The following is a 16,842-nucleotide window of genomic DNA, read 5'->3' as shown; positions in this document are numbered from 1 at the left end:
AAAAATTCGTGGCACCGGTTTCTTCTTTCTTGTTTTATTTTTGGGATAATTGTATCATTGATTTATGTGGTATGCCATAATTATTTTTCACTCCCTATGGTTTAAAAAGTTCATTGGAGATCATTGTGGTAAGCAATAATTACAAATCTATCCCTGGCGTCAAATTCCGTTTAATGCTACATCAGCGCCACGTCAAACCAATAAGAATGTGACACATGTTCATCTTAATAAAAAAAAATTATTAATAAATAAATAAATATACTTATTTTTTTAAAAAAATTAAAATTAAAATTAAAATTTTTTAAAAAATGCCACCCCTTCGGGGGTGGCCCGAACAACTAGGAACACCCAGACATCAATTGCCCAAGATGTGCCCTTTTTTTAAGGTTCATTTGTTGAAATTATCCTTAAAAATAATTTGTTTTAAAAATAAAAAATAAAGAAAATGTGTCCCAAAAAATGACATTTACTTTTAGCTAAAAAGTTCATTGTATATATCACATTTTCAAATTCAACTAACTTCACATAGATAGCAACCAGTTTGAAATGAAGTATTTTCTGTCTTTTACAAAAGTGAAAAAGAATTCAGTTAATATTTACTACTTCTAATGAACTACTTTTCCTTTCACCCAAACAAAAAATAAACAAACTTTTTACAAAATAAAACATAGGAAGAAAATACTCTCGTGTTACCTATATTTTATCTTGCCACCCACAAATCATCGATGCAAGGAGATTTATCCTAAAAAAGCACTTGTTTTGTGTTCTGTAATGTTAAATAATTCAACATGAAATAGATATTGCATCTTTCTTCTTAATTAATAAATAAACTAACGGACATATTCTTAGTTATATATTCATGATATTCTGCATGCATGAAGTTGCTCCATACATGCATAAAAGAAATTTTACTTGCTTTATATTTAAAAAGTAGAACCAGAAAGTTAATTTCTTTCATTTAAGATATGATTAAATTTTCAACAATGTCCTCAATTTTTTTTTTTTTTTTTTTTTGTTAACGAAGAAAACGATAATTAATTATTGAATGCTTTGGTTTTGAAGGACTTGAATGACATTAATTAGCATGATTGATATTGTTGTCTTTAGTTAGTATATCAGGCAATGAAAACAAATGACGTGTTATTAGTTAATTGAAATAAAAATTGTTTTTAGGAAACGAATTGTTTTTATTAGTTTTTTGATCAGGAATACCATCCTCATTAAAAAATTAAAAACTCTAAAGGGTCAAATTACAGTATATAGAAAGACTTCTTAAAAAGACCCTCTAAACATAAAGCCAAAAACTAACTTAAAAGCGGCTATTAAAACAAATACAAGAATTAGAAGTGCGTACAACAAAGAACCTCTCTTTATTAGTTAATTGTACGTGTATGCCATATTTCCACGTTATTCAAAAAGTAAATGAACCGAACTCCTTACACCTCTCACTCGTCAATTCATGTTCCCCCGTCCATGGAGAAAATGTATGAGCAGTGCTACGATCATCCGGAAGTTTTGCCTATCAATGACATTTTTGTAAATATTGATGATTTCCGAAAGTTTTGCCCCATCCAAGTTTTACCCGAAAATGTATAGCCAGCTCTCAATTCGGGTTCGCGGGTCGGGTTCGTGTCAATCCGACTGACCCGATCACATAAACGGGTCTGACACGAACCCAACCCGATTATTAATCGGGTTGTGACACGCGACCCGAACACGACCCGACAAACACGACTAATAAGCGTGTCACCCGTTTACCCGACACGGCAACAATTTCACTGTTTTCACATGTTTCAACCTTCAATTTTAGTTTTTACCTTCAATTTTTTTTTTTAATCGGGTTATGATCGGGTCAACCCGCGTAATCGGGTTATAATCGTGTTGGCGGGTAACCGTGTTAGCGGGTCAACCCGCGTAATCGTGTTGGGGTTGACCCGCCAAACACGATTATATTCGGGTCATAATCGGGTTGACCCGATTATGACCCGAACCCGATTATAACAAACTCAAACCCAGTTTTTTCGTGTCGTGTTCGTGCCGGGTTCGCGGGTCGTGTCAAAAATTGCCAACCCTACTCTCAATTGTGTGAAATTACGCTTCCCCATAACAAGCACATGTTGGTGCATGTTGCATTATTTACATATGTATTTATTCTTTTAATTTGTTTCTCTTTTTTTTTATCTCTAACCAAAACCAACTAACTGGGATTGAACTGTGCTTTATTTTATTTTATTTTTTATTATTTTTTATCCTAACCAACTAAGAGCATTTGTAGTGAAATTATCAAAATTTTAATAAATTTTGACTAAAATTATCACTTTTGTTAATTTAGCTACCTAGTTTTCAAGAACTTTAAATAACAAACTTCCCAAATATTCTCTACTTCAAATAAATATTATTTTTTTATTACAATTAAAACAATCACTTTTCAACCGACCTCCATTGGACCCAACCCGTTCTCCTTCTCATGACCCAACCCTCGACGCCGGCTTCCTGATAACGACCGACAAGATCTCGACAACTGGCTCTTCCTCAACGGCCGACTTCTTATCTACCTTCGCCGAACCGAGAAAATGAAAGATCAGCTGAAGAAGACATCCTCTGCTTCTATATCCACCGAAACCCTAATCCCTAGCCTTGGATTGCCGCACTTGTAACACTCGGCCCTGCCATTGTGCCTATCTTCGAACCCAACCCGTTCTCCGACTTCTCCTCTAGCAGACCCAAGCCAAGATCCACTAGACCCTCAACGACTGGCTTCTCCTTCGGCGACCTTGGCTTCCTTGACGACAGAAAAGAGACAAGGCAGTTGGTTTGTCGAACCTGCAAAAATGGAATAAAAAACGGAAAAATAATAAGAGACGAGTGAAATCGATTCCGCTAAAGAGACGAGGCGTTCTGACAATCGGCTGATTTAGTGTAGCAGTAGAGAGCTTGCTGTGTGCGTGTTTTTGTGAAAGATCAGTTGATTTTGGTGATTTCGTCGGTTTGACGACTTCTCTACAAATGCTCTAATTGGGATTAATCAAATATATATATATATATAGCCCTCTTATTTATCACCAAAATTTTTTAAAAATAATGCTTGATCCCTAAACTACTATTAATTACATTATTTCTAACATCTTAGGTTGCCATTTATGTCATATTTAACAAAACAAAAATATATATATATCACCACGAACACCTGGAGGCCAATTACCCAAGATGTGTCCTTTTTTTAATGTTCAATTGTCGAAATTATCCCTAAAAACAATTAGAGAAAAAAAAAAAAAAAAAAAAAAAAAAAAAAAAAAAAAACCTCGAAATGTTTTCCCAAAAAATGACATTTACTTTTAGCTAAATAGTTCCTTTGTATCAATCATAAACATAATAAATTTTCAATTTATTTTAGATCATAAATTTTAAAATTGTACTTTTTAAAAATGCAAATCGAGAGAATTTAAAATATTGTCTATCATTTTTGAAATATTTTGAAAATGAAAATTTTAAAAATATAGTCAAGCTTATAATACTAAAATTACAATTCAACATTTAAAATATTGTGTTTTTTAAAAGCACCCTTATTTGTGGTTTGATGTACACATGCACACCATGTGTTGTTTCTTTTTTCACTCTCAATATATATCTGGAATGCAAGTTGGGTTTATACTATACTGAAGTTATATCGTATATCGTATATGTTATCTTTCATATAGTATAAAAATCTATATATAAATTCACGCATTGTCTAATCAACACGTGGATGAAGGTGAGCCTGAGTTACCATCATGTCTTCTCAAGAGAAACTTTTTGCTGGGGGAGGGAGGCCACCCTCCTTTTCCCCCCGGCTTTGTTCTTGTCCCTTAGTCCTGTTAGACTAAGGTTTTGTTTCCTCCTGAATTTTTTTCAGTGGAGGCTAGTTTTCTCCCAGCCATTAAGGCTGTGGAGTTGTTGTCCCCTAGCCTTGTTAGGCTATGGTGGCTTGTTTTCTGTGTTTTCTTTTCCCTTTCTTTTGTTCTTAGCAGGAAGGCCCAAATGGAGGTGTTCTAGCTTGGGTGTGCGGCGGGTTTTGTGTCTTTAATGGAGGTTTTGGTCGGTTGTGTCAATATTTCTTCTTCAACTTTGGAGCCAGATCTACACACCTCCGGCGATTATTCCAAGACACGCGCCACCCAGCCGTGTTCACCGTCGTCGTCCGCTCCAGCCGCCGGAAGCTCAGGCCACGTCGGTAATCGGTCGCGGCTCGTGGCCGGCATGCGCCAGAGAGAGCTTGTTGCTCTTCGGCGCGCTTGTGGGCTACGCTCCACCTTTCCTGGCCGTGCACGGTGTTGGATGGGGTCTACGGTGGTCGATCCTCTGCTGGGTGGTATTGGTGACGGCGCGTGTCCTCCACGCGCCGCCGTCTCCGGCGGAATCCGCCACTGCTCACTGTCGACAGCTGCTTTGGGTTTTCTCTGTTTTCTTTGTACATTCCTTTGTGTCTACTGTGGATCACAGTTTGTCTTTTTGTAATGCACAAATATTCATGGACTTATTTGGTGTCTGGGGTAGACTAGGCCAGTTTATTTGGTGTCCTTGTAATAGTTGTGAATTGTATTTAGGCAACTGCTTCAAGTCAGACTTGTTTCTGACTTAAGGTTTAGGGAGATCTTGTACCTTTATCCTTGTACTCGCCCTTGGGGCTTTCAGTAATATATGGTAATACATGCTATCTTGTTCAAAAAAAAAAAAAAAAAAGAGAAACTTTTTGCCTTCTCCATTGGCAGAACTACAGTCTACTCCAACGAAGGATCATGTACACTGCATGCAATGAAATGACGGCCCCGGCCCCTGGCACGTCTTGAATTGCTTGCTTTCAAAACTCGAGATGAGGGGCAGGAACGTTATATTGCTTGCAAATATAAGTAATATTTTTATAATACAAGTCCCAACCCCGTAAAAATAGTTTTGGAATATTTTTTAAAAAGATTTAGTAAGATTTTAAATATGTATAGCTTGTAAGTACAGAGAGCAGCCTTGATGTGACGTCCAATCACCATTCAAAACCACCCTCCACCGTTCATTTTCCCACGCCATCGCACTGTGCTTTATTTTTATTTTTTTTGAAGTCTATATGAATTAAACGTCTATATGAATCTCTCAAAGTCATCCAATCACCTTTAGAATGAATCGTGTTAAAGAGTTATAAAAAATATTTGAGTGCTTCAAAATTGTCTTAAAAAAATGAGTAATACGAAGTCTCACTTTTTTTAAAAAAAAATAAAAAAATTGATATTTCTTTTAAAATTTTTATTTAATCTAAATTTAATTGTAATCTATCTCAACTTAAATAGTAATTTTAAAAACCAAATTATTATGTTTTTTTTTTAAATCATAAATTTTAAAAATGCAAATCCAAACATATTCTTAATTTAATCTACCATTTTCGAAATATTTTCAAAATGAAAATTTAAAAATATTTTTAAACGTATAATAAATTAGGGTTAAAGATTTAAAATATTGTGGATTTTAAAATGCATTTGATTTTTTAAAAAAACATTGTCCTCAAATTTGGTTTTTCTCAACGAAAAAAACGATAAAGCCTGCAGCCTATAATAATTGAATGCTTTCGTTTTGAAAGACTAGAATGATATTAATTAGCAAGATTCATGTTGTTGTTTTTGAGTATATGGCAATGAGTAAAAATGACGTGTTATTAAAAAAAGTAAGAAACGATAAACGTATAAAAAATCACAGAAAAAAAAAAAAAACTAAACTAAACTCTATTTAATAAAGCATACATCATACATAATATACATGCATATCAGATCACTTTATTTTTATTATTTCCATTTCGTAATTAATTAAAACACTAAAGAGGTTATTGTGAGGACGTAAATGGTTTTGTTGATATGTTGCCTGTTTCGCTATTTTAACATTTGAGAGAGGATCATCTCAAATCACCTCATTTAGAGTAATATAATCTCACTAAATTCTGATTAATTTATAGATATATTTATAATTAAAAAATAAAAAATAAAAATCAATGATGTTTAGATTTATTGGCCTTGTTTGTTAAGGCTTGTTACAAAACAGGATAGTGCTTGGCACTATTTATTGGAGTAATTCTACAAGGCGATCAGAAGTCCATCACTCATCCATCGCGGCTGACGTGGCACCACCCCACGTCAGCCTCATTTACAAAAAAAAAAAAAAAAAAAAAAAAAAAAAAAAAAAAAATTGAAAAACCAGCGATGAAATGGAGTGAACCGAGCCATTTTCTTCCCCAAAATCATTTCCCCCCCCCCCCCCCCCAAATCTTTTCCTCCCTCTCTCCATCTCCTCCCCTCAACCCCATCGTCGACCACCCACGAGCACGAGCCCGCCACCGGTACGTCCAGCTCCATCGCCGATTCTTTGGCCAAAGGAGGAGGATCCTTAATTTCAACGAGAAGACGACGTTCTGATAAGGGTCGAAGCCGCCGCGCTGAACCGAGCCGATACCTTTCGGCGGAAAGGCTCGCACCCACCTCCTCTTGAGGGTGCGAGCCCCTACCTGGGCATCGAGTGTTCCGGGACCATCCTAGCCGTCGAATAAAGCGTTTCCCGCTGGAAAATCGACGACCAGGTTGCTTTGGTTTCTTTTGGTTTTGTTGTTTGGTACTGTCTTGGTTCGCTTTCTTAAAGTTCAAGACTTTTTTCTAGTGTATTTGGCTGTAGAAAAATAGAAATCTCACTTGGATTCTGGGTTTATATAGTTATTTTAGTGATTTTCATTGCATTGTAACGAGAGGCTATGGTTCAACCCCATTTTATCATTCTCGTTGTTGTTTTTTGGGTCTTATTTTTAGCATGGGTTTGAATTGGTATAGAGTTTTGCTTATTGTTCTCCTTTCTCTGTTTTTCTCATCCTAGCGTCAAGAAACTTGAGTGTGGGTGGCGGGCTACCTTTGTGATGAAAAACCAGAAACATGGCCAAAGTTATTTGTCCGACTTTGGTCTTTATTTTTTGCCCCTTTTTTTCTTTTTCTTCAATATAGATTGTAGTGGTGGAGAAGAGATTGGAGATTGGAGATTGGGTATCTTTTTTAGCAGCCGACCATTTCTCCTTAGATTGGACTTGGTGGATGGTTGATTTAAACTGAAATTTTGGGTATATTAGTAATTGTAAGCAATTCCAGAGAGCGTAATCTTGTTGGGAGATCATTAAAATTTTGCAAAAATGTTTGTGCAGAATATGAGTCATTAGTTTTGCCTCATTAAATGCATGATGTCTTGTGCTTAAATCATGTGCCCAGATTTTGTGTATTGGATATTGTCTATCTAATGGTATGCGTTTGCTTTTACATTGAAAGAATGAGGAATAATATGCAGAAGAAATATTTGATGCTTGGATACATGTACATGTAATTATTTATAGCTTTTTTGGGTAAAAAGTAAAATTTATACATTGAAGTATTCACATATGAGATTGATGATTAGGGGTTTATGTGAACATTGATATATAGGGTACACATTTTATAAATTAAGCAAAGTGACATGGTGTTTTGTTGATGTAAAAAGTGTTGATTATGTTGTTTCAGTAGAGAAATTGCAGTGTTAACTGTATATGTATATTTCATGTGAAATGCAGAGTGTGGTATGCTTTGAAACGGGAAGTCATAGTGTTGGCACTTCAATTGCTTTTTTTTCTTTTTCTTTTTCATCTAAATGGTGCTGACTTTGTGGTAGTTTATATTTTACCATGACTTGAATTTTTTTGGTTATATTGTGTTATTTATTTTAGAAATCAAGAACACTAACAATGCTGCTAAATTACCAAATCAATGTGGGAAATCAATCAAATATCAGTCATAATAATACCATCTATACCTTCTTATCAAAAAAAAAATATTTATCTTATCAAAAAAATACCATCTATACCTTGGAAGAAAGTTGTGGCTATCACAGTAAAACAAACTTATTTCTTTGTCCTTATCAAATGGATGTATTTTACTTATCAAATGGGAGTAGCATCATGGCTGAGATTCACTTCTTATTTTTGGATTTGGTTTTTTGAGTTGTTTTTGGATCTAGAACAATCTAGTTGGGTCTGAATCTCATAATTTTAAGGTTTGTATAGAAACTTTAGATTGTTTACTTCGGTAAAATGGTTTGAAAGTGAGACCTCAAAACGATGGACTATGTGGTTAGTGTTTGAATGGCAAAATGGCTTTTGAAAGTTTTGGAAGTTTGTCAAATTTTATAATCCTTGTCTAGTGAAAAATATTGTAATAAATAAGATGCAAATTTGCCACTTCCACAGAACATGCACTTAAGAGTTTTGTGTAAAGAAATGCTAAAGATGAAGGGAAGATGGTGGGAACTTAAATCTCATGAATGAAAGTTGATGCTGGTTTTGTAATCGTTAAGTTTGAGTTATAAGTTTCTCTAACATATTTCTACTCTTGCAGTTGTGCTCATTTAACCACTCTTTGGAGGGATTCAATTGGTTAGTGCCCTCATCTTGCCTTTTTATTTATTTTGATTATCACTAGTTTTTTGTTCAGCCAGAATTTGTGTTCTTTGAACTTATGCATAAAATATGAATTTGCATGATGAGCCAAGATAAAAATGTTGTTTTCCTGTTGCAGTTGTCCTCTGTTTGGAAATACAATACGAGGCAAAAAGAGCAAAGACCTTGTCCAAATTCAAGAATATTTTGCATGGTACATAGAGAAGCAAAAGAACCACTGCGAACAATTGATAGAGCTCTCTAGAGGGTCCAAAAATTGTAAAATTGTTTTGGAATGAACTGTTTTTGAGCTTTTACTCTAGGAAAAAGCCATTAGATTCATGTATTTTGGAAGATGTAAAAGCATGGCTAACTTGCCTTCTACCTTACCTAGGAACTTGCTGTTATGTGATGTTTTTGTGCACGAATTTGGTTTGTTCTATTTTACATATTTAATTAATCCAGAAAGGAAGTACAGGAAACTTGTATTAGTTGAGAAAAGCATGTACAAAAAAATGATTGAATTTTCCATTTTATTTTTTTGACGATGAAGAACACAATGCTTAATATTTAGGAAAGTAAGCAATTCTCAAGAAGCTCTCTATTACAAATTATCAAAAGAACTGGACAAATGGCACACCTTGACATTATATATAATGTTGCATAATTAACCCAAAAATATTTATGCCATCAAAAGGGAAGACACTTTTTCACAATAAAAGGAAGACATTACATGAAAATGATATTTTTTCAATGGCAAAATATGTTACTTTATTGTGTGGCCATCATGTTGCGAAAATGAAGCATGAGTGACATTCCCCTGCAGTGAAAACAACACATCCTTAAATTTCATTGATCTCAAAGCCTCTTCAAACTGCACATAGCTGATAATAGATGACATTTCAATCAAGCAAGAACATAAGTATCTACACAATAAGAAAAAGAAATGGATTTTTTAATGAAATGAATCACCAAAAGCTTATATCCATGATCAAAATCTGATAACAAGAACATCAAATTATATATATTAAGATGAGCTGGACATCAAAAGCTTACATCCATGCCTCTATGCTTATAAGTGAGATATAAGACATCAAAAGCTTGCATCCATGCATCTATGCAATAAGCTTACATCCATGCGTCTATGCAGCAAATAAAAATTACAATTGTGAACATTTCCAGCTGCAAGATAAGGATAATCTTTATCTTCCTCCTAACAACGATTCAAACATCAAACTTGCTTACAAGCTCACTTGCCTAAAAGCTCAGGCTATTCAACAAGCACATAGTTTCAAAAGATGACACAAAGTAAAAACTTTTTCCACATTCACAACACAACACAACAGCATATCTTTTCTTCTTTCCCGTGGATCAGCACCTCCAAGTTCAATGTACCAGAGCACCTAAAGCATATAGATTGGCATTAACACGCCTAATACAAGGCAAAAAAAAGAATGTCATGAGTATTATTATTCCTAAAAGAGAAAATGAAGGCAAAATAAAATGAATCGAAAATGCATGAGAAATAAAATTAATAGCTTGCATTTCATATGATGAAACAATAAGTTGATGTTATACTACACACGAGCCAGTAGAATCGAAAATGCATGAGAAATATTTACTGAATTATTGACACACACATATACTCAGAACCTATAGCTTGTTGTACATCATTTACGGGCTTCATACTAGAGTTTGATATATATAACTCTCAATATTTGATTTGATAATTCTCAATCACCAAATTTTCCCAAAATGCAACCTCCGTTGTAAATCTCTTACCAATCTTCTAAATCCCCAACAATCCACATCCTCACATCACTCCAGAAACACAATCAATCTACCAGACGCCAAAAACCCCACTTCAAACCCCTAAAAACAAATAATTCCACAATAATCAGAAATCCCTAAATGACTCCTAGAACAAAACCAATTTATAAAACACTCGAAACCCAACTGAACTCACCAAATTCATAACCAAACCTCCATAATTTTTTTTTTTTAAAAAAAAATCTGACTTCCAGAATACTCCTAACACACAAAGCACGGAATACCCATTTCAAATAACCATATTCCAAATCAACCCATAATCAAAAGAGAAACCAAAAACCTCCATTTGACTCCTAAAACACAATCAATCCTCAAAACACACAAAACCCATTTCATTTCACTAAATTGACATTGAACCCATATCAGAAATGAAACCAAAAGGCTCCAAATCACCCCTCAAACAAAACCGGTCTACAGAGCACACATAACCCTTTTCATTTCACTAAAACCAACAAAATCAGACACACATACCTCTTTTTTCATATCGGCCTTCATGGGCATCACAGCAGCGGAGAGCAGCCTCGGCACGCGATCGAACTCGGAGGACTCGATTCTGGGGGGCTAGACCTTGGGGTTCTTGTAGTAAAGGAAGACGTGGCGCTGGTAGAACTCGACGGTCCCGGCGAGTTGGCTCCTCCAAAAGTCAGGGCGAGAGAAGCCGAACTCGGCTTCACTGGCTGTGGTGTCGGTGGATAGCAAGCCCTCATTCTGGAAGCTCCCGAAGGCGACGACGATGGGTTTAAGACTGACATAGTAATTTTATCGAACAATACAAGGTCAATGCAACTACTAGAGAAATAGCGAAGGAAATGGAGTACGCACGGTACCTTTTGGCCGGAGATCCGAAGATGGAGCTGAACGTCCGGTGGCGGTGGTAGCTGGTGGACGACGGTGGCCGGCTCGTGGGTGGCGGTCGGTGGGGTTGAGGGAGGAGATGGAGAGAGGGAGGGAAAGATTGGGGGGAAAACTTTTGGGGAAAAGAAAATGGATGCGTACTGTTAAGGATGGATTTTAAATTTTTTTTTTTAAAAAAAAAAAAAAAAAAACTGACGTGGCATAGTGCCACATCAGCAAAGATGGACTTTTGATGGACATCTGATCGCCGTATAGAATTACTCTATTTATTGTACTTTTTTTTTTCTCACTTTTTCGTTTTTTTTAACAATAATTCACATCAAAACATTCTCACTTTTTTCACTTTTTATATCACATCAATAATTTTTTATTACTATTTAAATAAAAAATTCACTAAAATACAAAAAAAATTTACTTTTCTACACAAATTCTTTTTACTTTATATCACATCATCATTTCTTATTATTTTTAAAATTAACAACCCCACTACTCTTAAAATTAATAACTTCACTACTCTGTTCTATATCTATCTTTACCGAACAACCCCATTAGTACTATTTTTAAGGGGTCGAGCATCGTTGACTGAATCAGTGTTGATACTGCAACCTACAGCTAACAACGTTTTAATTGGATTGATTAGAATCCCAAACAACGCGGGCATAAACAACTATCTCAAGTCAAACTCATTTACTATTAAGAAAGATAACGTTGTTATTAGTTGGGATTCTAATCAATCCAATTAAAAATTGAACTTTTGGATCGGTCCTTTAGAGTTAATTAATCCAATTAAAACGTGTGGATATATGCAAAAATCCCATCGATCATGAACTCGAACAAAAAAAGTAAAAAACAAATCAAGACAAGAAATTAAAATATTATTTTGATGATATCTCAAACAAAGTTGAGAAAGTTATCCAATATGCTACAACAAAATTGCCAAAAAAAAAAACAAAAAAAAAATTACAATTTTTTCCTAATCACTGTATTGATCTCTCTAGGCAAATGGATCCGGCTTCCATTCTGTAGAGAAAAGTACCGGATATCTGCTGTAAAATAAATAAACGGTCCAGATTCATCTCCAACATATTTTAACTCAAACGACGTCGCAGATAAACATTTAATAAAACACGCCTTGACGCCGTTTAAAAGGGAAGGAAAAAATACATTCGTTGCCTCGCAGAGGCCACGCATGAAGTGGCACAATAACTTTCCCCGTAAACTACATATCTCAGGTCTTCGGTAGAGGCCAACTTTAGTTGCTTAAAACTCTCTGCATGTTTTATCTTGCTCCTTTTAACACATAGGAATGGGTCTTCGAATCTCTTCCAAGTTAGTAACCCTTCCATTTTAGTCAAAAGTCCCAACAACCAGACACATATATGATATAACATACCAAACAATTTTAAACCAAGAAACAACCTGCCCTCTCATCCAGAGAAAGATGAACCGTTTTCCCGTCCTCAAGAACGACCTGATTATCATACCCAAAAAGCTGGGTATACCCTTTATCAAAGGCCATGATTAGCAAATTCATGTGTGACAAGAAGCACTTGTAGAAAGCAGAAAACCATGAGAAGAAAACCCTGCTGAGGGCACCCCGTCTTCTTTCCGATCTTTCAGTCTATTTGGTAAACAAATCTAAACAAATATTATGGGTTGGTTCTTATTTCTGTGTTTGAGCTTGAAATATATATAGTTATATAACAAGGAACAAAAGGAAGAGTGTTGGGGAAGAAGAGAGAGGCTAATGTGAAGGAAAGACGAAAGGGACGACTGAAGAGGAAGAGGTCCCTTTTATTGGTGAGTGACAGAGTGAGAGAGGTGTTGAGAGCTATTGAGCTAGCATACGTAGACAGATTTCTCTCTCTCTTTTATGTTCTTCAATTCTGAATCACAGTAAATGAAGTTTTTTATATTTTAATTCTTATCATTATCTCCTTCATTTCCTTTTTCTTTGTGATGGGTTTTGTGTTAGCTACTTATTAAAGTGAAAAACAAAAAAAGAAGAGTATAATTTTTGGGCTTGGTAAAGCAAAGCTTCAGTGTCAATGAATTGCTTACCAAGTATAAAAGAGGTAGACATGTTTGAGTAAGTTATTGATCTGTTGTTCAAAACGAAAACAAGTATTAAGGGCTTTTTGGCGGGTGTAAGTAAGTGAATACTTCTGTAAATAAGGAAGAAAATTCCATGAAAAGCTCTGTTGACAAAGGACGTGAAGCATGAAGTTGCAGCCTCATGCGTGCCTATGTTTGGGTTCTGTAGAACAACGTGAATGTATTTTTTTCTTCCCTTTGAAACGGCGTTAAGGTGTGTTTCATCAAACGTTTCTCTGGGACGTCGTTTGAGTTAAAATATGTTGGAGATGAATCTGGACCGTTTATTTATTTTACAGCAGATATCCGGTACTTCTCTCAACAGCATGGAAGCCGGATCCCAATTATTATAGGCCGCAGGCTTTATCCTTTTTTTCGTTGAGAAAAACCAAATTTGAGGACAATGTTTTAAAAAAAAAATCAAATGCATTTTAAAATACATAATATTTTAAATGTTTAACCCTAATTTTATTATACTCTTAACAATATTTTTTAAATTTTCATTTTGAAAATATTTCGAAAATGGTAGATTAAATTAAGAATCTGTTTAGATTTGCATTTTTAAAATTTATGATTTAAAAAAACATAATAATTTGGTTTTTAAAATTACTATTCAAGTTGAGATAGATTACAATTAAATTTAGATTAAATAAAATTTTTAAAAGAAATATCAAATTTTTTTTTTTTTTTTTTTTAAAAAAAGGAGAGACTTCGTATTACTCATTTTTTAACACAACTTTGATGCACTCAAATATTTTTTATAACTCTTTAACACGATTCGTTCTAAAGGTGATTGGATGACTTTGACAGATTCATATAGATTTTTAATTCATATAGACTTAAAAAAAAAACAAAAAAAAAAAAAAAAAAAAAAAAAAAACAGTGCGATGGCGTGGGAAAATGAACGGTGGAGGGTGGTTTTGAATGGTGATTGGACGTCACATCAAGGCTGCTCTCTGTCTGGATCACTGCTCTGCACTTACAAGCTATACATATGAAAAATCTTACTAAATTTTAAAGAAAATATTCCAAAACTATTTTTAGTTAGGACTTGTATTATAAAATATTACGTATATTTGCAAGCAATATAACGCTCCTGCCCCTCATCTCGAGTGCTGAAAGCAAGCAATTCAAGACGAGCCAGGGGCCAGGGGCCAGGGCTGTCATTTCATTGCATGCAGTGTACACGATCCTTCGTTGGAGGAGTTCTCCCAATCAATGGAGAAGGCCTGGTCGACGAAAATCTCGGTATGACAAAAACTTTTTCTTGAGAAGACATGATGGTAACTCAGGCTCACCTTCATCCACGTGTTGATTAGATAATGCGTGAATATTGTGTGTGTGATATATATATATATATATATATATATATATATATATATATATATATATATGAAAGTTCAAGTTCCCGTTCACCAAAAAAAAAAAAAAAAAAAAAACACTAACTTGCATTCCAGATATAGTTTGAGAGTGAAAAAAGAAACAACACATGGTGTGCATATGTCCTCCAACCCACAAATAAGGTGCCTTTTAATAAACACAATATTTTAAATAAGTTTATCTATATTTTTAAAATTTTTAATTTGAAAATATTTCGAAAATGATAGACTATATTAAGGATTTGTCTAGATTTACATTTTTAAAAAGTACGTTTTTAAAATTTATGATGTTTATGATTTATACAAAGAACTATTTAACTAAATGTAAATGCCATTTTAGGGGGAAACATTTCAAGGCGTTTTTTTTTTTTAGTTGCTTTTAGGGTTAATTTCGACAAATGAACCTCAAAAGAAAGGCACATCTTGGGTAATTGGTGTGATGGATTTTTTTTATTTTTATTTTTTTTTAAATTTGGGGATCAAGCATTATTTTAAAAAAGTTTGGTGATATATAAGAGGGCTATATATATATATATATTTATATATTTGCTTAATCCCAGTTAGTTGGTTAGGATCACCAAAAAAATGAAGCACAGTTCCTGCACTTACTAATTTTTTTTTAAAAAAAAAAATTTCCAAAACTATTTTTAGTTAGGGTTCGAACTTGCATTAATAAAATATGGGACATACAGATGAGAACAGAAGTAAATCCAACTGTCAGATAAGAACAAAATTCAGATTTTTTTTGAATTCATCGTCTGATACGAAATTAAAAGATAGATACATGAAATTGAGAGTTTGAAGTCTGTAGGTATAATTGTAAAAACAATAACAATTCTGAGAAGGTTAATTGAAGTTTCTGATAAAAGTAAGAAAAAGAAATAAAAATAAAATTTAATAGATAAAAAAATAATAATAAATAAATTTGAAGCTTGTGATTATGAAAATGTAAGAAGTAGATATCTAAAGCTGAATTTATAGCTGTGGTTGTGGATTCTTTTGGAGTTCATCACAAAAAGAAAGAAGTGTGAATTGTTTTCTGTAGTGAATTAAAATCTAAGCGAGGGAAATAAATTGCGATTTTCATTTGGAACTTGTGAATTGGAAGGTTTGGTAACAGGTTTTGATAATTTTTCTTTTAATGTAGATAGATATTTTAATTTGTCCCAAGTGTTTGACAAAGCGTATTGGGGTGGGAGGAGGGGAAGTGTGACGTGGGCAAGACGGGTAGAAGCCACGTAAGAGGAAGAGAGAAGTCAGAAGGAAAGGATCTAAGTGAAGGGGTGATGGGAGGCATAGAGGCTGAGCAGTGGTACTACTTGGACTGAGGCAAAGATTTGATTTGATGGTGTGGGGCCCTCTACACGTCAAATCATCGTACGGATATAAGAAACTAAAAAGATCTACGCCTTACAGTATCACCCAAAAAAACAAAACAAAAGGTTATTATTTAATAGATTGTTATATGTTTATTATATAATTAAAATAATGTAATATTAAAAGTAAAGGATTTTTAATGTTATGTTATTAAAAGTTATTTGGTAGTAATATAACAATCTAAGGAATTGTCCCTAAGCTTTGTTTGATAGAATTTTTTAGACGGTAATTTTTTGTTTAATTTGAAAACCGATTTTGTGTTTTTAAAAATGTTTTGTATTTAAGTTATTTGTTTATATAATTATTGATAAAATGTGAATCGTGAGGCATACATTTGGTTTGTTAATTTCATTTTGAGTGTGAATTAAGCTCGATTTATGGTGCTGACATGACATTTAACAAAATTTATCAAAATTTTTAACGAAATTTGACTTCATGTATCAATTTATAATTATAATTTACTACAAGGTCTTCCCATTAATTTTTTAAACTATAAAAATTGATCTGTAATTATGACATACCTCAGAAACTAATGATGCATTTATCCTTAATTTTTACACCATATAAAACAATTTGTAAATTAGGTTAAGTATAAGAACTCAATCATTGTATGCTATAACCAGAAGAAAAAAAACTATAGAAAAAATTTTAAAAAAACAATTATTAATAACCGACAGTCAACTGAATCAGTGTTGATACGGCAACCTACAGCTAACAACGTTTTAATTGGATTGATTAGAATCCCAAACAACGTGGGCATAAACAACGTACTCAAGTCAAACTCATTTACCTATTAAGAAAGATAACGTTGTTATTAGTTGGGATTCTAATCAATCCAATTAAAAATTGAAC

General features: G+C 33.9%; 2 long non-coding RNA genes across 2 annotated transcripts; one reads left to right on the top strand and one right to left on the bottom strand.

Annotated features, from left to right (window-relative positions):
- Positions 1 to 6,273: 6,273 nt before the first annotated feature.
- Positions 6,274 to 8,923, top strand: LOC133880447 (uncharacterized). Its single transcript, XR_009902288.1, has 3 exons — positions 6,274 to 6,589; positions 8,415 to 8,452; positions 8,595 to 8,923. It is a non-coding gene; the product is annotated as an uncharacterized LOC133880447 (long non-coding RNA).
- A 546-nt stretch (positions 8,924 to 9,469) lies between these two features.
- Positions 9,470 to 11,252, bottom strand: LOC133880634 (uncharacterized). The gene is made up of 3 exons (XR_009902347.1): positions 11,113 to 11,252; positions 10,757 to 11,030; positions 9,470 to 9,887 (listed from the first exon to the last, which is right to left on the bottom strand). It is a non-coding gene; the product is annotated as an uncharacterized LOC133880634 (long non-coding RNA).
- Positions 11,253 to 16,842: the final 5,590 nt, after the last annotated feature.

This window comes from Alnus glutinosa, chromosome 10, assembly GCF_958979055.1.
Source record: "Alnus glutinosa chromosome 10, dhAlnGlut1.1, whole genome shotgun sequence".
In the NCBI taxonomy this organism is placed as follows: Eukaryota; Viridiplantae; Streptophyta; class Magnoliopsida; order Fagales; family Betulaceae; genus Alnus; species Alnus glutinosa.
This window is presented reverse-complemented; position numbering and strand designations above follow the sequence as displayed.